The sequence below is a fragment of the Neopelma chrysocephalum genome, unplaced genomic scaffold (assembly GCF_003984885.1).
Source record: "Neopelma chrysocephalum unplaced genomic scaffold, ASM398488v2 Primary Assembly neopelma1_79, whole genome shotgun sequence".
Lineage (NCBI taxonomy): Eukaryota > Metazoa > Chordata > Aves > Passeriformes > Pipridae > Neopelma > Neopelma chrysocephalum.
In genome coordinates this window covers 3,090,932-3,113,723 of record NW_020897740.1, presented here as the reverse complement: position 1 = coordinate 3,113,723, position 22,792 = coordinate 3,090,932, and the positions used below count along the sequence as shown (strand labels likewise).

Sequence of the window (22,792 nt, the reverse complement as noted above, 5' to 3'; positions counted from 1 at the left end):
AATCACAGTGATTTATGTTTTCCCTCTGCTTTCAAAATGCTTATTTTAGAGACAGATTTTACTTTGAATGTGTTTAAACGCTTTAACTTATGGGAACATATCATATCAGGGCTATCCAGTATGCTCCATTTTTCTAGGAAAATGTGGAATATTTAACCTATTTCTACTCCAGTTACTACAGAGTAATGCAGTTCCTGCATTTTGGTGATACCTTGTCATCAGTCAGAGTGCAAGTTGTTTTAACTTTCATTTTTATGAAGTAAGGTTTCTGGCCATCCAATCTTGTAAATCAATTCTTTTACCTTTCGTGAGCTACCTTGGAAATTGCCCAGCTTCTAAAATCAGGTCCCATGCAGACCTGAGCAGCTCCAGAGGGAATGCAAGGAAGGCTTATTCTGTAAGGGAGCACTGCAGGAATGCTCAGAGGGCTTGCAAACACTGCCTGAGAGAAAAGGCTCTTGGAACTAGGGTTGGTTTTTCTAAAGGAAAATAGAAGAGACGCTCGGTAACAGTTTTCAAATATACATATTGTTTTAAGATCTAAAGGAACTAGTTATTTTTCACATCCACTGCTATATGAAGATATAGTGGCCTGAAGTTGCATGAAGGGAGATCAGATTATGTATTCAGCATTTCTAGTGAAAGGAGAGTTAAGCACTAGAATGCGTTACTTGTGGAGATTGTGGGACTTTCCTCACTAGAGGCTTTTTAGCACAGTTTACGTTAAACATTGTCAGCCATGAATTTCCTATAGTTAATGCCATGGGGTGGTGAGGTGGTCCTAGACAAGCAAGAGGCTGAAGTATATCAATTGATCAGGGGCAAATACTTCCCTGGTACTGAAGCCAGCAGCGAGTGTGACGGTCTGAGCACAGGGAGTAAGCGAGCGCATGGCCTTTTTACTGGCCTTTTACAATTGAAGACTACAGCTTTCAATTTGAGTTCATCTGACTGGTCAAGGCAATCAAATGCATAGATAAATACAAAGCTGAGAGAGGTTTCTTTGCCCCTCCTCCCCAATTCCTGTAGTTATAATTTGATAAGTACATAAATGTGTGTAAAAGTGCTCATTTAGCTGCAGCCTCAGTTTTGTATAGTCTGGATGTAGACAGCAGGTCAGCACAGTTTATGTTCCATCATGACCTGAGTGGAGGAAGGAAAAGTCAATAAGGCAAAGATTAAAAATGTGAGGTTTGTGTATACATATATACATATAGACATTAGCCAATATGACAGTTGCTTGTAGTGGTCAAAAAGTATATTCTCGCATGTTTTCACATTTTGACAGACTTGTGGAAATGCACAGGTTAACAGGTCTCTCTTGTCAAATTAGTTTTTACACAGTACAAATAGAATTTAAATTTCACAAAATTATTAATGGCTAATTGAGGGCTACTGAGAGATGACAATGTCCTAGATGGCTGCAAATTGTTCCAGTGTCACTGTCTACTTCTCTGCTTCAATGCTTTGAAATGACTCAGTAGTCAGCTTTAATTTGTTCAGTTTAATTAAATTCCACCTGAATAAATGTGTTGTGCAAATGCTGAAATTTTCTGGATGATGCATGCAGTTGAGATCTAATTTGATAGTACACAGCCCTAGATTGTAAGTTACTCTCTGCCATAAGAGTGTGCTCCGTGTAAATACTTAAACAATAATTTAGAAGAACTTATAAGGACAACTATATAAAGTAGGCAAAGCAAAATTGCACACAGAAAACTATTTTTGAATATGCCATCATTATTCTTAGAATAACAAAAATCATCAGCAGATCACAAGTACATTTCACTTTCAAAACACATTCTGTTAAGATTAGTAGCTTGTTTACTTAGCCTGATACTGTCCTGTCTACCCATTACATTATTTAAACAAGTACTGTAATCAGATAGAACAGTTTTTTCTGCTAAGATGTCTTGACTTTGGTACAACGACTTTTATGAATCATATTCTTGTATATGATCTGTGATGTGAAGAATTGAAATAAATGCCAGGTCATTGTCCTTCTCTTTCACACTAAGCGCAAAATGGACCAAAAAGACTCTTCCTTTACCAAACCTCCTGGCCCTAACTGACTGATGGAAGCATGTTGACCAATATATCATACTTATTTAGGAAGTGAGGAAGCATGGATACACAGCATTCAGGTAACCAGTGCTTAAGGAGGCTGGGAGCAAAACTTGTCCTTCCTAGAAGAGACCCAGATTGTTCAGAAATTCCTCTTCTCTTGTACTGTATTTAGCAATACTGACTTTCCTTCAGGAGCTCCCACGTATGATTTTATAATACATTATTTTAACTTCTAAATCAGTGTAGTTATCTGAGTCCTTCCTTGCAGGGAAATTCACTTAGACTCTGTTTCCTTTCTACGTGCTTCTAGGTAATTTTCCCTGTTGCTTTTTTAATTTTTAATTTATTTCTTATGAATTCTTGTTTCACAGGATCTGTTTCATCTAGGACAATCTTCCAAAGCATGAACTTTATTGCCTGAAAGTTGCAAAGCAGAGTTGACCAAAAGTAGTGGCAGATAACTGACTAATGATTTATTTTCATATGTGAGAAGCTTTGGAAATCATTATTGGTATAATCACATCAAATTTCTTGGAAGTTTTATTTGCATGTTTAAAATAAAGTCCAAATTATTGAGTCCAAGATTTGGAAAAATTTGCTCCAAAGTCAAGCGAGAAAGCAATGTCTCAAAATGGACAGCACCTGCTTGTACTAAGCACAGAGCCAGGCTGAAGAAGGGTCCAGGTTACTCACAGAGAAGCACTGTAGTATCCCATAGATCCTGCTCTGAGATCCAGCGCCTTTAACGTGATATCAAGGCATGAGAGAGAGCTCAGAGTGTCAGTTCAGAATGAGCTGGACAGAGACACATGTACAGCCAACCAATGGCAGCAGCAATCACTCTGATACTGCTCAAAACCCACCTTCTTCAGCCTACCTTTCAGGTTGTTGGAAGGCAACTTGATTCAGCTGGGATCAAAAATCGGTATCCCACAGAGCCAGAAACTCTTATTCATTTTTTTTTCATGAAATTTGACGTGCATTCACTTTTTATTTCAGCAGAGACCCAAAGAAGGATTAGTTTTGATAATGTGCCCAGAGTTTAGCAAATGCTCTTGGGAACCCACACACATATCTGAGGGCTCTAATCCACAGATCATGTCTCCCAGGAACTTTTCCAGACTGCAGGTTTACACAGTGAGTTCTCTTTAGCCTTCTGAACCTTGCATTTGCTTCCATGTAAATGCCATTCCACATATGGTGGCAGTCCTAGATGCAATGGGAAGCTTAAAAGAAAGGAGTGGCTCCTCCTGGAGTGCTCCAAACTTATGGCAGCTCAGAGCAGAGGAGCATACTGGCAGGGTGCATGCAGAGAATGAGAATATAGAGAGACAGACAGTGGGCAAGTTCCAAGAGTATTCAACTGGCAGATGATGGACAGAATACTGAATAGCCTTGCTATCTGATTGGATAGGCAATAAAGCCCCGTGATTTGATAACCACAATTTGTGGGTTGATATTACAAGAGGAGATTAGAAGGCAATGAGTGCTCTTAACACTTGCTTCACCAAGAAAACAGTGAAACAGTTTAAAATATTATTATACTTTGCGTTGAGAATAATTGATTGATTTGATTGCTAGTAAGAGGGACCAATCCAATTCCTAGAGTAAAGTAATAAATATTAGGTTTAGATACTACTCAGAGATTAGTGAAGATTAAATTGCACAGGTGCTCAGAGAACTTCAATTTTTCATTATTTCCTTCCTAAATTGCTGCAAGCTTTTGCACTGAATTAGAGTAGCCACTCAGTCTGAGGCACATTTAGTTGATTTGCTCAGGTGACTGTATTTCTTCTCCCTGAGCTACATATTGTTCCCCACTTCATGACACAGCGATTAGTTTTGTTCTTTATATTAACAAAAATGAGAAAGAATCTATTACTCTATTTAACTTCTGTCTAAGTTTTACTTGGCTCCCCGCCAAGTCCCCAGACCCAACACAAAGCAGAGAGCTAAGAAAAAAACCTGAAAAATCCAGACTAGCCAAACTATATGGAAATAAATGTATTTACATATATTATAGTTATATACAGTTGAAATACTATGTACAATTCCAAAAGGAAAAGGGGAAGGGATGGGGGAAGGGAGAAAAAAAAGAAAACAAAATAGATATACACACAACCAGAAACTGAGGATCTAGCAAACTAAAGAATTAGCAAAAGAATATCTTACTACTCTCCTTGGGACAACAGAAATCACGCTGGACGACCGCCAGCACCCTCCGCCTCCCAAGGTCTCACAAGGCCTCACCAGGCCCCACTCACCCACACGGCAGAACCAACAGCGGGGAACCCGCACCTCCAGAGCTACCAGAAGGGAATAGAGCAAAGGCCTCTCCTCCCTTCTTCTTTATACCCCTGGCTTATGTAAAAATCGTAGGGAATACTGGGTATTATGGCCACTTCCTTGGTTGCAAACTGGTCACCAAGGAAGGCCTAGACTAAAACTACCACAGCTTCCTGTTTCTACTTTATTCTCCCCCTTCAATACAGCTTTCTCTAGTAATTTCATTCATTCTGTGAGTAATAAGGAGAAGTGGAGTTCACTCAGTGCACCTGCTTTACTAAGAGGTGTGCGGTTAGATTTTATTTCAGTTGTTATGGCCCTTAAATCTGTGTCCACACTTTGCTTTCTCAGCATGAATTTCACACTGGTTTCCTTTCTGAGATTCCCCGAGCATGCTTGGGGAGCTGGGTGCTCTATGTTTCTTGTTTCCACCAGGAGGGAAAGGTCTTGGAGTGAGTAGTGTTGTGCGTAAGGGGTATCAGGGGACACCAGGTATGGACACGAGACAGCCTCTCTCTTGAAAGAAACCCTACAAAAGACTAAATTAGTGATGCAGCTGAACCCACTGAGCTCACAAGCAGTTTAATTTAATTTTCCTGGATTTTTGGTCAGTGGCTTACGACTGTGTTTATTAGGAGTTTCTGGAAACTGAAGATTACCCTCATTACTGCCTGACAAAAGTGTTACATGTGTTTGTAATTAGGTGGTCTAGCTCAGCTGGACATATCCGGCACAAGCCAAAGATGGAAAACAGCTCAGGACAGAACAAGTGAAAAGGATAAAATGCCAGTGCCTTGCTGGATGTCACTGGATAGGGGTGTATATCTCACTTAAGAAAGGGGCTTGTGACATGCCCCCACATGTCACAGGTGTAGTGTGGGGAAAAGGACAGAGAGGACATGCAGTGAGGTCAGCAACAGCACAGACAAGTCTTGGGAGTTCAAGGATACTGCAAGAGAATACATTACTAATTTTAATAAAGATCAGTGTCTTGTCTGTTTACCTCAGTATAAATACAGATGTCACTGCCACTTGCTATTGAAGAGAGACATATAACAATGTTCTAATGCTCTAATTAAGAGAGTAACTTTTCTAGCAACGCTATAATAGTTTCCTTAGTTTTCTCTCTTTGTAGTCAGTTAATAATTGTGACATTTTTCTTGGCTTTAACTGTGTGTCCCTGAAGGCATGTTAAAGACCCCCTGTTATTACAACAGTAGGAATCATGTTGCTGAAGTGACGGAAGCAGAGATACTTATTAAAATTTGGCCCCTGCTGTTTGTAGTTTCTCAAGACTATACTTTGGCAAAATTTAAAACAGACTTACGTGATGCCTGACAACTAGAAATTATGCTATAGCCCAAGTGTTGGGTGAGAATTAGAGAAGCAATTATGGACTATTGTAACACCTGGAAACAGAAGTGATAGTGGATTGTTTAATGTTGCATTTAGCAGATAATTGGTTTTGTGGCTGATGTGAAGCAGATCTCTTGGCATACTGTGATTGTACACAAAAAGATCATATGGTGTACTGTGCTATTTGAATGTTTGCAAGGCATTCACACTGTTTATCTGCTGTTCTCGAGTCTCTGGTGGAAATGTGATGCCGCTTTCTTTGACCCTGTCCACCTGAACAGCATTTTAAATAAATACTTAATGTGACATGTATCAGAAGAAAACAAAATTGGTACTTGATTGCGACCAGTTTACAGTGTCTTCTGAATCAGCAGCTCCTGTTTGTCTTGTAACTTACACAACAATTCTGATTCACCTCCAGTGTTTATTTCCCTTTCCCTTTCAGGCAACTGCAAAAGCCAGAAAATGGCCTTTCTGATAATGCCACTGAGATTTAGAGCATTAAAGCAATCTCATTATCAGTTTACATCCCCAGTTGGAAATCTGAGATTGTTCAGCACATCAAACAGTAGAGTGGGGGCATGTAATGTGCAGACCAAGGGCCAGATGAGACCTGCTGAGTTATATAATGTGTGCTCCAGCTGCCCTCTCCCTGTATCTGAGGGATGGGGACAGAGCTGCTGACTGGTGCTGCTAATGAACTCGAACTACCATACATTATTTTCCATCTACATGCCAAATATGGTTATATGCACTTACAGAAAATGTCTATGGTTTATATGCAAATTGGATGTGACCCTTGGGCTCTTGTCAAGTAACCTGTATAACCTTCAGGTCTGCAGAACATAAGCCTCTTGCTAAAGCTGAAATTAGTGCATGAGGCTAGAGGCTGCCTTGCAGAGTGAGCTCAGGCTGCTCTGTGCTTAATGGCAAAGGAGAAGGCCTAATGGAAACCCCTTTAGCTCATCTTTCCCACTCAACTCTTGGATACATGAGCAAGAAGGGAGGGAAACAATATTCTGTTGGTCTGATGCTCGCTGTATAAATTCTTGCTGCCTCAACCCTTTCATCTTAGCAGCCATGTACATGAAAAACCCCCATCACGTCATTGAGGTCTTCATGATGAATCTGCAAATGACATTACACTGTTGAATTTTTATGCTGTGTAAAGAATTTTAATTATTTTAATTACTGTTTCTGAGTTACTGTGAAAATAAACTCAAAATCTATCATTAGTGCATCCAACTGTGCAGATGAAATATATAATCAGTATAAAATGCTTTTGTCATACCCAGTTTGAACAAAGATCTATGATAGTTTAAAATTCAGAGGTTTCTTCTGTGTTAAAGTTCTACTAATGCATTCATTAACAAAAAATTACACTACAATGTCTGGGGGCTTACTTCATTGAAAGAACAATTTCTTTGTTGGTAGCTTCATCTTGATGTTACTCCCCTCTCTTCAGCTTTCCCAAAATGACATTTTTCTTAAAATCAGCACTAATACAGTAGTTAACCTTTCTCAATATTATGTAAGAAAATAATGCTGAGATAGTCATACAAATAATAAATGTTGAAACCTTCTATTTTTCCCACTGTTGAGAAAGTACAGCACAACTCCAGTCATATTATTTATTTTAGAGATCGTACTTTTAAAATGGCAATAATGACCTTGAAATTATAAATGAGTGTTGGCTGGCTGATATTCAGAATGTGAAGATTATTTTTTATATGGAAGGAAAGCATGTAAAGATATTGTTGAAGTCTTTGTACCAGCTTCACTTATTTTTAGCAAGGTACAGAACTCTAATGTCTGGGTTATTATTTCTTTTATAATAAAAATAATATTGAAAAAGATATGGAGGAGAGGTTATATGACTGTCAGACTGACAGATGCACAAATAGTTTACTCAAAATAGCCCTCGATTTTAATTTATTTAATTTATTTATTGTCACTAAAAAATGACACAAAAGAAACATATTTTCTCTTTTTAGGGTACAAAACCTGAGTGTGACCACTCTTATGAAAATTCTGGTTTTGCCTGGGGAAAGGAGGGTGTCTGTGTTGTGTCATGATCCATTGGAGAACTATGGATGACAGGTACTGGAAGCCGAACTTCTACAGTGTAAACCATGAGGTATATGCATCAACCTTGACTTGCAGCACCACTTCAAAAGGTGAGGTGAAAGTGCAGGGCTTTTGCATCCTGGAAGGCTTTATTGCCATAAATCACTTCTTCAGTGTCTCCCAAATGTGCAATTTTTTTGAAAATGCACACATCTAAAATTATTGATTCATTTTATGTTTTACTTTAGTTTCCATTTATTAGGATAGGGTGTTTTATTTGCTGGCTGTTGTTGACAATCATGGGGGATAAAAACATTCAATTTCCTTCATGTGAAAGCTGACATTCTCATCCTGTCATTCGATTCTAGGAGCTCGTATCAACTATAGAGAGACACTTAACCAAATCTCAAGAAATTATATGGTTGCCTCTGTTACAGAACTTTCAGTAAGAATGAAAATAGTTCTGGTGTATTATGACCAGTGAATGAGTATAGATCCTGTGTTGTCCTAAATCCCTTTTGAGCTGCTCATAACAACAGATCTTAATGCTATATGAATAAATGAGCTGGGGATTTCTTTCCTCTAGCTAAATCCTAGTGTCACAGAAGAATGTCATCCATAGATCTCATAAAAGTAATGATGCTATATTACATTAGAGTAAGGCCTGCATTCAGCATGATGCTCCAAAGGGCCTCGGCAGATCTCGATGATCAGGACGGTATCTACATTCGATATCGTACTGATGGAAGCCTATTCAACCTAAGGCGACTAAAGGCCCACACCAAGACCCTAAACCATCTTGTCCGGGAGCTGCTTTACGCTGATGACGCCACCCTTGTTGCCCACACAGAAGCAGCCCTGCAGCGTTTAACATCCTGCTTTGCAGATGCTGCTGAGCTCTTTGGGCTGGAAGTCAGCTTAAAGAAGACTGAAGTTCTCCATCAACCTGCACCTCAGGAAGTCCTCCATCATCCCCACATCACCATCGGCCAGTCAGAACTCAAATCAGTCCAACAGTTTAATTACTTAGGCAGCCTCATCTCCTCAGATGGTAAGATCGACGGGGAGATAGATAATAGGTTAGCGAAGGCATATAGTGCCTTTGGAAAACTCCATAAAAGAGTATGGCGTAATAAACACTTGAAGAAAAGTACCAAGATCAGTGTTTACAGAGCCATAGTGCTGTCTACTCTTTTATATGGTTCCGAATCATGGGTCATCTACCGCCACCACCTGCGTCTCCTAGAACGCTTCCATCAACGCTGCCTCCGTACAATCCTGAACATCCGCTGGTCAGATTATGTGACCAATACATCTGTTCTTGAACAGGCAGCAATCACAAGTATTGAGGCCATGTTACTGAGAACACAGCTGCGATGGGCAGGGCACGTCTCCAGGATGAAGGACCACCGCCTCCCTAAGATCCTGCTTTATGGTGAACTTGCCTCCGGCTGCCGCAAGAGAGGAGCTCCGAAGAAAAGATACAAGGACTCCCTGAAGCAACAACTCAGCCTCGGGCATATTGATCACCATAACTGGTCCACTCTGGCCTCTAATCGGGAGGCCTGGAGACAGACCATTTATAACGCTGCTGATGCTTTTGAGAAGGCACGCAGGATCACTCTTGAGGAGAAAAGACAACGCAGAAAGAATCGAGCCTTGCAGAATATACCATCTAAGGAGTCTTTCTGCTGTGTCTTTTGCAACCGGACGTGTCTATCTCGTATTGGCCTTTTTAGCCACCAACGCGCTTGCATGAAAAATGGGTAGAGCCCTTCCCAAATCTTCGTTTGCGAAGCCTAGCCATGAAGGCCTGCATTTAAATGACCACAGTCTTCTCTGCAATGAACTTTTAAGCATAGACAACTTCTTGGCTGTTTGTTTGAATTTTCTATGTTATATGGTTTTAGACTGGAAGACTTCTTTGATGTACTGTGAAAAAAGCAAAAAGCCCCCACCAACCAGTCAACCAACCAAACCAACTAACCAACTAAAGACCAAATCGAAAAGCCATCCTTGACTTCAGATCCTAGAAATGGTCCCTCGTAACTATCAGAATAGTTACAAGCTATAGAAGACAAGGTAATCAGGGAATCATACTGTTCCCAAAAAGGTTATATACCACGATCTATAATTAAAATTCTGGTAGAAAAGTATCATGCCACTGAATTTTTAGTCTGAGCATGCAGTTCGCAGAGAAGTTGGATGGCCAACTTTCTGCCGTCAGTACTCTGCACTGTATTTTCACTCAGATTCTTAAAGCTGAAGTACTCTACATAGTTCTCAGTTAAATTTTAAGAGGCAGAAAAAAATTGGTGAAACATAAAAGACTCAAGTAGCTACATACCAGCTAGTCAATATCACAGTATAAAAAAAGAGAGAGATATTTTATGAACATTTCAAGTTCTTGCTCTACTATTCTAAGAGACTATTCTTTATTTAACTTTTATTAGAGTAATGGTGATCTTGAGAAACACCAAATACAGGAGGACACATTTTCATTGTGTTTAGCAATTGTGGATGTCATAGAATGAATGTAAGTATTAGGAATTGACATAGTCTAAGAGCTACTCAAATTAAAAATAAAGGATGCGTATTTTTAATAGATGAACATGCCAGGAAAATAGCATTGGGGAAGAATGTCTGCCTCTGAACAAAGAGGGCTCTTTGAAAGTGAAAATAAAGAGATATAGGAAAGCATACAATGGAGACATCAAAAGAACCCAACAAAAATGATTACATCAAATAAAAAAAGATTAAATATTTTAAGGTGCAAGACAGATCAAAGGCTTCCCAAAGATATCAAAAACATGATGCCTATGAGGAAATTAGGATGTTAAGAAGGAAAAACAAGTTCATAAAAATGTACATACCACCATTTAAAGTAGAAAAGGAAATACAGTGTTCTAGGGTCAGCCAATGTACTTGGTACTAATAATCCTTTCATCTTTTATTAGCTAAAATTAAAATATAGAATACATAACACCTAAGAATTTATGATATGACTGAGCTTGCCATCAGAGTTATGCAGAAGAAAAAGGGTAACCTACTAATTACTTAAACTTCTTTGAACATGAAAATAAAAGTACTGGAGAAAAAGAAATCAAGGATATTTAAACAGTGGGAAAGCCTCTGACTTGGATTCAGGACAGCTGAACTAAGTATTTTACTGGAATATTTATACTGATGTCAATGCTAGAGCTAGCTTAAACAGAACTAGGCTAGAGGAGTATTTTATGATGTAAAATTGGTGAAAAAAGCTATATTATGAACAATCTGTTCTGTGAAAATATTTTGGTTCACTGAAGTGATTTTATAAAGCTTTATTTTGTAAAATTGACATTTTCCCTTGCTGCTTCTTACCTCAGTATAGGTCTAAGTACTGTTCATACAGGCAATAAGAAAGACATATAAATATTTACTTGAGAAGGTGCTTTTAAACACACGTTTTTATGTTGAATTTTGCATCCACATCTCCAAAACCAGGAATTAGAAAGCAAAGTGATAGGTTTTCAAGCTTATAAATTAGCGTTAGTGTGATTTTATTCTATTAAGTTATCTAGACTAGGCTTCCAAATCATCCTCTTTTCCAATACCCCAGAACATATCGTTTGAGGGTCTCAAAGACATCAGCTAGTTCCTTTGAACTTGGGTCATAACAGGATCCTGCTTCATATTTATCATTGGGACAATATGTATGGATTCTATCTTTCTCTTTCCTTCTTGGCATTCTCTTTTGCTTCACTGCTCATGTGGTTGCTCAGCATGTGACGAAACAGTGTCTTCTGCAAGGCTAGCTAAACAGTCAGTGTAATTCACCAAACCAATGGCATTGGGGGTGAGGGGGTACACAGAGCAAAGATTTCATTTTTTTCTGTTTTGAAGGTATTAAGAGTATACATCTGCTATATAGACCAAGAAGCTGCTGCAGAGGGACCTGAGAGCCAGCTGTAGAGGACAACACAGTCTGTAATGCTTTCGGATAATAAGCAGATTGTAGCTCCACAATTCCAACAAAGAAACACAAGCAGTATGGATGTACAGTGAGTATCAATTTGTCCATTGTCTCTAATGAAATTAAATAATGCATATGAGACCACATGTTTGAAGAATAAATAGACATTAAAATACTTAACAGTGTGAAGATTAAGGTAATACGATTTTTTTATAGCTTTCATCCAGGGAAAGATAGCTTCCTGCTTGCTTTAAGTAAGATTAGCTGGAAAAAATCTATAGTACACCTAGAACAAAGTCTGAGTGGCAACAGGCAAATATTTTAATGTGGATTTTTATTGGTTTTAATTAAGCAATGACGTTTTTGTTGAATGTCTTAAATCTTTAATTACCACCCAAGAGCATTGAGCATGACATGAGTTATTTACTGAGTCACTGAGAAATACAGTTCAATATTTTCTTATAAATACTTCATATAGAAACGACAGAAGGCCTTCACTGGAAATAAGAGCGATTTTTAGAAATATGAGTGTTTCAGGTCCTGATCTGAACCACAAGGAAGGCAAGTGAAAGAGTCCCAGTGGCTTCCATGGGAGTTGGCTCATGTCTTTAATGAGCATTAGAGCTTGTAGTAACTAGAGAAATGTTTTCTTATGATTGACAGTGTCCCACAAATCAGAATCTGTCACCAAAGGTCAGCCCTGAATATGTGTTTGGGGGTTTGGGGCTTTTGTGCTTTTGTGCTGGGTTTTTTGGTAAAATGAGAGGGGGAAGTTACTCCCTAACATAAACCTTGTTTAAAGTTTTAGATGTCAACTGTAGCAGCTGCATGTATGGATGTGATGTACAGTGTAATATGGGTGAGATTTTCACAGGAGTTCATCACTCATATATCACAGAGAAATTGGGTTTTTGATTTAAATACAGCCCAGATCAACTGTTGTGGGCATGAGAGAGACACCAGCACTAGCAATGGGTATATATTTATGAATAGCTACAGCTAAGCTGAGGCAGACAACAAAACAGATATTTATGCTAAAGATTTGCTCTCAATCTTCAATAAAAAGTAGAATTAGTGCCTACAGCTCTAGTGTATTTATCAGCTCTCCCTAAATTTTAAAATCTATGGCCTACGTAATGAGGTACATAGAAGAGGGAAGGAAGCAGCAGTAATCTCACGGCCTGCATGAAGGTGCCTAATCTGTGGAAGGCAGTGCATCTTTCCAAGATTCCCAGGTACTTGGGGGAAAGAAATCATTGCTTTCCAGGCTCTCTTATCAGCCTTGCACATGGCTCCTATCTAGATCATTATCTGGTGAAGTAAATTTCTCTCCTCTGAGAGAAATTTGCTCCATGAAACAAGGCAATTTGTGATTACAGTAACCAAACGGAACAAATGAGATCAGAACAAACTTACAGCTGATACAGATCCCAACTGGATAATGATCATCAGGATAGCAAAGTTTGTGACAGTGAAATGCAAGGCTAATTTTGTTTTACCCTATGAAGAATATGACATTATTTTTTTTACAGAGAATGCAATCCCATTGTCATACAGAGCTGGATTTCTTTTGAGGATTGTACTGCAGATTTGTCACAAGAAAGTGAAGGAAACATCTAGATGAATTATGGTTTTAGAGACTAGATTTATGGGAATGAGAGCCTGGAGAAGCAGGAATTGGGGCAGGAGCCCAAAGCTCAGGAGACTTACTGCTCAGGTGGCGTAGAACAACCTTTGGGGGGTGTTGGTGCTAGAGGCTCTGCTCATCATCCACAGTTGGCAGGGTGGACTCCTCCTCCAAAAGGGTCACTTACTCAGTGTATTCAAGTGTGAGAACCTGGCTGTGTCATCACTTTTCTGACCTATCCCTTCTGATAAAATGCAGACTTTTTATCTGTAGGAAGGGCAATTTATTCTGTTAATCACAGACTAAATCTGACTGTTTCTGCTTCTGTTGGTATAAGCCCAGGTGGTAGGCTCTCCAAGCAGAAAATCTGCCAACAGGGAAACCATAAGAGGAAAAAACAACTGCTGTTTTTTATATTAAAATCCTGGGCATACTGTGGAGCCCAAACCACAATCCTAAGTTTTCCTTTCCCAGAAGAAAGCTTAAAGGTGCATGAAAGTATCAATGCTGCCTGATCACTACACAGAACTTACCTCCAAAAACATGCAGGGCTTATTTGAGACTCAATGATACCTCTCGTAGGTGGTCCAGGTTTGCAATTTTAGCCTTTAGACAGTGTTTACCGACTCTCAATGAGAGCTATCAGCAGTCAGAAAGGAGGAACTTTAACCTATGCTTCACTGAAGTTTACTTAGATGTTGTGTACTGAGTTTCCATGAAAGAATGAAAAACACTTAAGACTTGATGAACACAGGATATACAACATTATAAAGGAAAGAAACTTGTCTCTGTGTCTGTACAGGACTTGGTCACAAGGGTTCCCATCCAACCCCCTCTGCTGGAGTCAGTAATGTCTCATAAACCTGATATAACCAGATTCTAGTCAGTAACTGCTGTGAAGAGAACCACACTATTAAGTCTTTAAAAACATGCCTAGTCCTATTTAACATCCTTCATAATTTTCTAGCAGTGACTCCTGCAGAACAGAAACTAGAAAATTGATTATTTGAGATACTAAAAGCCTTCTATGTAAAAGCTTACAACACGAATGCGTTCTGAACTCTTTGGCTCTACTTTGGTTCACGACTTCCATCTTTTTACAAGATCAAGTCCCAGGTATAAGACTAAACACTGCATCTTGTACCTGCTTCATTTAAAGGTAAAATAAAACAGAACCATCTAGAAATCCTGATAACATTAGCACAGAGGATGGAAATGTTACCTTGGATTTCTTGTGCCTTATGCTGCTGGAGATATCAAGTTCATAATTTAAGTGATAATATGCGGTTTTTTCCTTCCATGGGGAAAATGTTACCACATTGCTGTGTGAGTACTTGTCCCCAACCAATTTCCAGAACAATATCTGACATCGGCCTGTGAAAGTTTCCTCCACTGAAATTCCGTGTGAAGTTCACTGCAGGAATTATATCTGTGGTCTGATTCCTTGGCCACTGAAATGAAATTATAGCCTTCTATTGAGCTCCTTGCATGAAATTAAGATACAATCCAGGAAAAATAGTGGAGTTTCATACGTATTCTTGTACTGAAAAAGTGGTTCTCCCCTGCCACTTCCCCTGTAACTTCTTTGTACTTAAAATGGCAGTATATAACATCCTCCAACACCCAAATTTTCAATGAGAGCCAACAAAAGCTACATTTTGTGTTATAGGCATGGATTATGAAGAAAATCATATTAATATTTAAGAGCAAAGCTTTACTTATTTACATTTTTTGAATACATTTGTCAGTCTTAAGTGATTATTTTCTACTGATAAATGTTATTAGCTTTTAATGTGACCTATTCAACACTATAATAAGTGTTTCACTCCAGCTATGTTCCACATGCTGTATTCAAGTTCTTCACATCACCATTGTGTATAGGAATTTCTGGTGTGTTTTTATGAGACGAGAGAAAGAAAGAGAGATCAAAATGTTTAATAGGTAAGATGGAAGGAAGCAACTATCTATCTAGACAGTTGCTAATGTCTGTCATAGTTAACTTCACTATCTTATACAAAGTTTAAGTAATTTTTTTTTCCTGTCAAAGTGAACTTTACTATTTGGACATAAATCCTTTGTGCTAGAGGTGCAAAAGCTGTTGATGATATTTATTTTTGAAGTTTGGTGCCTTGTAGGAAATTTCCAGGTGCTTCAGGTACTATAAAGGTACTGTCTGAGACTGAATTGAGGCACTTGTAGTTACTCTGATTTATGTTTACACTGCCATTTCATAAAAAAAAACAAACAAAAAACCCCAAAACATTTGAGAATTTGATTTTTCATTCTTTTGCTGGACAAGAAAATAAAAGCTTGGGAAAGCTTTTAGACAGAAGTATTACCAGTCTTGCTTTTAGGCTATTACATGTTCTTAAAAACTAAGCAAACAAAACATTTTTTTCTCAAGATCAAATTTTACTGCTTTCAATGATGGTGTATCTTTGGTAACTTTTGATTCAATTTCCTAGCAGGAAGTGGTTTTGGTGGGCTTTTTCTTTATAGCAGGCAGAAGGTTGATGTTTTTCAGCCATATCAGAACTTTAGAAGTTTGTCAGCTTTCCCTAATATCTGTAAAAATGACAGAAATCTTCAGAAAATTGTTTGGATTTGGCTCTGCATTAACATCTCTGAGCATGTTAGTGTCTGAAGGAGGGCAATGAAGATATTGAAAGGCCTTGAGGGGAAGCTGTATGAGAAGCAGCTGAGGTCACTTTGTTCAACTGGAGAAGAGGAGGTTGAGGGAAGACCTCGTCGTGCCCTTCAACATCCTCACAAGAGGAAGCAGAGGGGCAGGTTACAGATCTCTTCACTCTCATGACCAGTGACAGGACCCGAAGGAATGGCCTGAAGTTGTACCAGGGAAGGTTTAGGTTGGATATTAGAAAAAGATTCTTCACCCAGAGGGTGGTTGGGCGCTTAACAGGCTCCCCAGGAAAGTGGTCACAGCACCAAGCCTGACAGAGTTCAGGAAGTATTTGGACTATACTCTCAGGCCCACAGTGTGATTCTTGGGAATGGTCCCATGCAGGGCCAGTTGGACTTGATGACCTTTGTGGGTCCCTTCCAACTTGGCATATTCCATGATTCTATGATTCTGCTTGTGTGAATCACAAGTTGATGACCTACATCTATCTCCTAGTGAAACAGCTTCCCTAGTACAAAATCTATCCTCACAGCTGGCACTGACACCATTTCTCGAAGTGTTTGTTATCTCTGAAAGGAAGGAGCAGACAAGGAGCTGGTGTCCACTTATTGCCCCTCTAAAATCATGGATAATACCTGAAATACAGCACAGAACAGTATTTGAACATTTGCTTTATGCTCCCTGCATGACCTTAGCTTTGAGACCTCTTTTATAAAGTCCACTTGCCTTAGTACGAGGATAAAATAAAGATAATTACAGATTACCAAAATTTTCTGTGATGTTGCTGTCCTTCCATTGAGAGAGTTGCAACAACTGTTTGATGCCTTTTTTCTCTTTGGGGTATTTGATGTCTCCATAAAATAGTACCGTGCAGAAATCTAGGCAGCATGCCCATCCCCAGCACATGTGCCCTCGGATTTAGATAATGATTTTTCACTTCATATGAAAATTAAAAGCTGCAGAATGTAGAAGAACATGCTTGATTTACTTTTGTCTATGAAGATTTTCAAGGTCCACTTCAGAGTTAGTTAAGGAGAAATATCTATTTGTGTTCCTTGATGCTTATTTTTATATGTTTCAAATTTTGCCTAGATGTAATTATTTGAGGTGAACAATTTGGGAAAATTTTGAAAGTATTCACTCAATTAGCATAGAAAAGTATTTCCTAGCTGAATTTAAAATAATTATGAACTATAACTGTCAAATAAATGTCACTAAGTTTGGCAGAGAGGGCTGCTCCATCAGGACTCTGTCCTTTGTTGTCTATTGAAAATTTGCCCGAGTTTGCCCAGGTTCATGGAGCTAAGTAGAGACTTTATATTTTCCAGCATCACTGTTCCCTGAAGACGTCTTCTAGACTTCACGTGCTTCAGGTTTTGCAGTGAAGATGTTGTCTGTTCCTGGCTGAAAGGGGAAAGGAGAGGAATGCTTCCTGACATAGATGGAAATGGGAGAATAGCTAGATGTGCTTAGAAAATAGAAGTATGGGAGAGCTGGGGAGTGAGAACCAAGGTAGAGGCAAGAATTTGGGAAATGAAGCATGTGCCCATACAACTTTTTGGAGGGAGGCACAAGTTTTTGTGCCTGATTTCTAAGTTGGCTAGGCATTGCATTCAGCGTGTCATTATGCTTCAGCTAATAAATCCTGATGCAAAATACATGAGAATTAATTGGACAGGGTATCTTAGATCAGATAAACCAGGTCTGGGACCTAGGGAACTTAGTTTATCAGGACAATGGGCTAAGATAACAGCAAGTAAGGTTTTAAGAGGCTCTAGTTAATAAAGTGAAAATGGAATTAAACACTGTTTTATAGTCAAGAATTCTAAATGGAAATATTTTTGGCATTTATCAGTATTTGATTGTTTAAGTTTGCAATATAACCTTTGTCTTTTAGCACTGGATGTATGAGTACATATGCACGTCCCCTTCAAATTCAAATCAGTAGAAGCATAGGTTTTTTCTGTAACTTTTAAAGATTTATAGAGTATCACATAATTCAGGATGGCACATATATTAAAATGAACATATGACAACTATATGACAGATGGAAGCACTGTGAAATCTGCCTTTATCATCATTTCACTAAGTTGTGCTATGGAACTGTTTGGTTTTATTTCCTCTGCATGACACAATTTATTTAATTTCCAAGAGTCTTCTGCTACACATGGTAGTTCCTTTTTGATGGGGCAGAGAGACACAGAATTTCACTGGAGAGGGAAATACACGGCTCTTTATTGCACAATTTTTTTTTGCCCATAAGTTTTAGGCTGGTTATGATTAAAAGAATACAATTGTCCTTTATGTACAACAACTCATCTTTATAGAAGCATACACATATATGCATTTGTGTAGGGAGTAATCAAGAGGTAGTGTAAGAATTAATTACAAAAAATATTCTAATTGGCTATCCCAAGAAAGATGGTAAATCTTTGATTACATTTTCTACTGATGATTTAGAAGAGGGACAACATATTTCATGATATATAGGATAAATCTATAAGTAGGTTTGCAAGTAGTAGCTCTATTTCTAAAATTTTAAATGTGTTCTTAGATCCTTTGAGGAGGAGTTTAATAGAGATATCGTCCTCATCCGTCTTTCAAATCTAAGTGTTGATGGGTAGTGCTCTCAGTCTTTTCAACATGAATATTCCTAACCTAAAAAAGGTGATGGTAAAAATGCCATTCTACATCTAAAGGCAGAGAGCAGCTTTGTCAAAGTCCATAAGGACCTTTAAAAAATACGTTTTACTATTATTTTTCAAAAATATCAGTACTATATACATGTACTTTTCTACTGTATAATTGAATCTTAATACTTATACAATATTATGTATAATTTTATTTTAGTCTCAGACTCCCACTGTAACTAAGTTATGAATACATTTTAGGACTTCAGTCTGTAGTACAGGTTATGCAGTGCAGCATAATCATGGGTAGTATTCACATTAAATATCAATAATCTGATCTTCACCAGTCAATAGAATGATGTTTCTATCTGTACAGCAAGTGACTACTTATGCCATAAAAAGTGGTGGTCAGTGCCAAGTAAATTTCGATTTTTAATGTTCAACCACTTGTCAGTTTAGCACCCAACTATTTGGGTGCTGGACCTTTGCCACAATCTCTTACATTCTTGGGATTGTAAGAGATGACTTGGGGCTGATATGGTACAAAATTAGGTCTAAAGAAAGAAGATTTTTATGAAACTTGCATCAGTTAGAAATGTCTCTGTGTTTCTAAATTTTTTTCTCTTCTTAAGGGCATGTTTGCCATGAGCTCTGAATTCTAAGGTTTCCACTTCAATGTATTCATTGTATGTTCTTTTTTGAGTTCCTCCTGTGTTGCATCTGGGAGCATGACTGCTTGGGAGATTTATATATCCTAGAGTCTTCTTTCAGCTGCCATCATGCATGTGGCTACAAGAAAAAGCCTGCTGGGCTGCTGGTTGTAGTGACATTCTAAGTTTACTGGCAATAATCACCACACACTGTTTCTTCTTCAAGAACTGCAAAAGCCTAATAATTATGAAGGATGTTCTTAGAGTCATCCCATCCCAGAGAGAAACCTGGGGGTTTTGCCCCAAATTCTCATTTGTTCTGTGGATCTATACTCAAAATAGCACCTTTGAATCCAGGTTCCGGGACACTGTTTGAGGATGAACCCCGCCAAAATGATTGTAATAACATTTATGGAAAAGACATTACAATTTCTACATAGTAAAATAGTCTCACTGACTCCCTGACTCCCTCACTGTGGCACCTCTGTGAGACAAAGAAACTGTACACAAAATACCAGTTTTTGTTCCCAGGGTCATTCAGAGAGTGAGTGCTAAAAAATGAAACATAACTCTTTGGAGGCTAGAAGCCAATACACTGACTACTGCTCAAATGGTGCTGAGAGGATATTACCTGGTCCTGGGGCACACAGTAGTAGTCAGGTAGAGAGAAAGCTTAGGCTCTTATTTTTGCAAGAGGGATAAAATGACCTCCAAAGTGCTGTTAAAAAGGTCCTCTCAAAAAGTTCAGATTTCATAAGATTTATATGAGATATATTGGTGTATTCAGAACTTTAATTAAAAATTGTAAAAGTCCTTTAGTTCATTAATTGAAGATGTTTGCCTGCAAATGAGAGATTAATTTATGCTTGTTTTTAATTGTTGAATGCCACCACAATTGGTGCTGCATAAAAATACATACAGTACATAAAATATGAATTAAAACAAGTGAATAATTATAATCACATCAGCCTAAAGGCAGGAAGCATTTTAATATCAGAGTCTAGTAATGGTGCATGAATTAAGAAGGATTAATTTTTCTGAGACAGTTCACAAGTATTTAGCTTTTATTCTGCCCTTATTTAAAATGCCTCATATAATACATCTCGGTATTTTGCATAATTTAAAGTTTCATAAGACATTTTGTTCTTACTCTATGAGGTTCTTCAACATACTGAAACACTCCTAAGATCTTAGGTCTACAAATAATAATCTTCCAAACAGATCCTTTGTTCTGAGGCTTTGCATTGGTAATCAGTAGTATCAGTTATAGACCAGCTTCCTAATTTACAATGGTGCTTCTCTTATGGAAATAAAAATATACTTAGATATGTAGGTAGGTGTGTATGTAAAGATAAAGGCATTCTGCATTGGTCAGAACACCACACTTAACAGACTGTTTAGCATTAAGATGTCATGGAAAAGTGCTTATATTCTCTACTCTCAAGTATTATTAATTAATGTGGGTGGTAAATGTACAGCAGAAAGCAGACACTGACAGACAAATGAGATGCAACATCCTGTAGTTTTGTGTTCTTAGGAAACAGATAACATTTATGAACTCTACACATGTTAGGACACATACTACAGAAAGACACTGCTTCAGCAGCAAGGCTGCTGACCATGAGCAAAGTATTTCACAACATATATAATTTTGAATCTTGTTCCAGTGACTGTTCAGCTGAAGTTAACTATATATAGCTAAAAATAAGAGTATCCGAGGGCATTTCTGTGTTTAGCTCAGATATTTGCAGGAAGCTTTGTAGCAGTGAGGTTCTTACTGGCCTGAGTGTATCATAGCAGATTTTATAGCTATTATAGTAATGTGCTTGAATACGTATCTGGAGTTTCTTAAGCAATTCAGCAATAGAAGAAGATGTGGTTAAATCAGGAAGATTTCTAAGGGGAAAAAATGAGAATCCTTACCAATTGTAAAAGTTTCACTGGAGCGCAGAGGTTGTATTACCATATTAATGCCATTATTAAGGTTTTGATAAACACTTTACATATGAATATTAACATAAGATAGCCTGGATTCAAGCTTTTCAGAGAGCATAGAAACATTATCTTGGGTTCCTGAATGCATGTCAGCATAGCCTTTGATCCTGCTTTGTAACACGTCTTCTGTTTCAGTTCTGGGTTTCTGGGTCTTTCCTCTACAGAGTCTTCCAACTCTAACAGATTATTTCAAAGTATGTGGTAGCTTTGTGATGTGAACAAACATCTACTGGGATCAGATTCTTTAGAGTATATATGAATAGTAAATTAGGTAGATGGAGCACTTGTTTGCCTGCAAAGTGTTTCAGTTCCCTCAGCATGTGAGCTTTCTCTATATTAAAAAGCAAATCACAATCAAAGAGCCTTACATGGGTTTTATATTTTGACCTTGGGCAAGTCACTGAGGCCCCCCGTGGTTTGGTTTGAAGCTCAGATTCTTGCATGTGCAAAATGCTGATGTTCTGCGCATCAAGGTGTACATTTTTTTCTTTTTTTTTTCTGTGTAGAAATATATGAATCCTACAGCTGACTTATTTTTTTTTAAGTTTCTAAAGCTTTTTTTCTTTTTTTCTTACTCTTGGCCAGTGCTATACACACAAACTGCAAGTCTATGTCTATTTCCATAGACATGCATTCCATGTCTATTTCCATAGACGTTTTATCCCTATCTGCTACTTCAGTAGCAGAAGTTCTTCAGTTTGCAGCACAGAGGTCCTGAGTTTTGCCTCTATGCTTAAGGAGAACTCTTATTGAGTTTTAATCTTGGCTGCAACAGCTTCTGTGACCCCAGAGTTCACAGTCTGCCTCTTCTTTGGCTATGAATCCTTCTTTTTCTCTTGTGGGAAGAACAGTACATGGTTTTTTTCCTGCAAATGAATGGTATGACCTGAGAGGCTCTTTTTTATAGCAACTTTCTCACTCTTAAAACTGTAGCTGAGGACTTTGTGCACAGTTTTTCACCCCCTGGGGTATTATGAGCTGATTAAACCACTGAACTACTGCCCATTTGCTGGTCCCCCAGAGTCTTCCACTCCAGGCTCCTTCAGGATTTGTTGACTTTAGGAAGTGCTTCTCCTGCTCTTATTCGTGTTTCTTTCTGTCTTGCCTTCCTCCTGCTCCCCCAGCCAAGTGTTTCTAATACCAATTTAATGTTTTTTTTTCAAAATGTGATTTTAGGAATAGAAAAATTCCTTCTCTCCTGAAAGGATAAAGGCAGAGTTGTCTGCAGGCTCTATGTAGCATCACCAGTCCCAGAGCCAAGCCAGCCCTCTGCTGGACAATGACTAACATTCGAAGGAGCCAAACTTATGAAGAACTACCCAAAAGGAAAATAGAAATCTAATTTTCTTGGCAGCTCTGTCAGTAAAAAGCAGAAGCACAACTCCCTTTTCTTGCCAGGATGTGGAGGAAAAGGTAAGTAGTTTGGTCATGATAAAAGCATGAAACCACAAAGCATGAAACCTTGTCCCTTTCAGATTTTGCCACAGAGCATTTGCAGGAATAAGAATGTTTCATCCC

At 38.3% G+C, this 22,792-nt stretch overlaps 1 long non-coding RNA gene across 1 annotated transcript; it reads left to right on the top strand.

The window, feature by feature from the left end:
* Nucleotides 1–4,252: 4,252 nt before the first annotated feature.
* LOC113970746 lies at nucleotides 4,253–22,774 on the top strand. The gene is made up of 4 exons (XR_003535313.1): nucleotides 4,253–4,568; nucleotides 7,704–7,886; nucleotides 11,690–11,819; nucleotides 22,750–22,774. It is a non-coding gene; the product is annotated as an uncharacterized LOC113970746 (long non-coding RNA).
* Nucleotides 22,775–22,792: the final 18 nt, after the last annotated feature.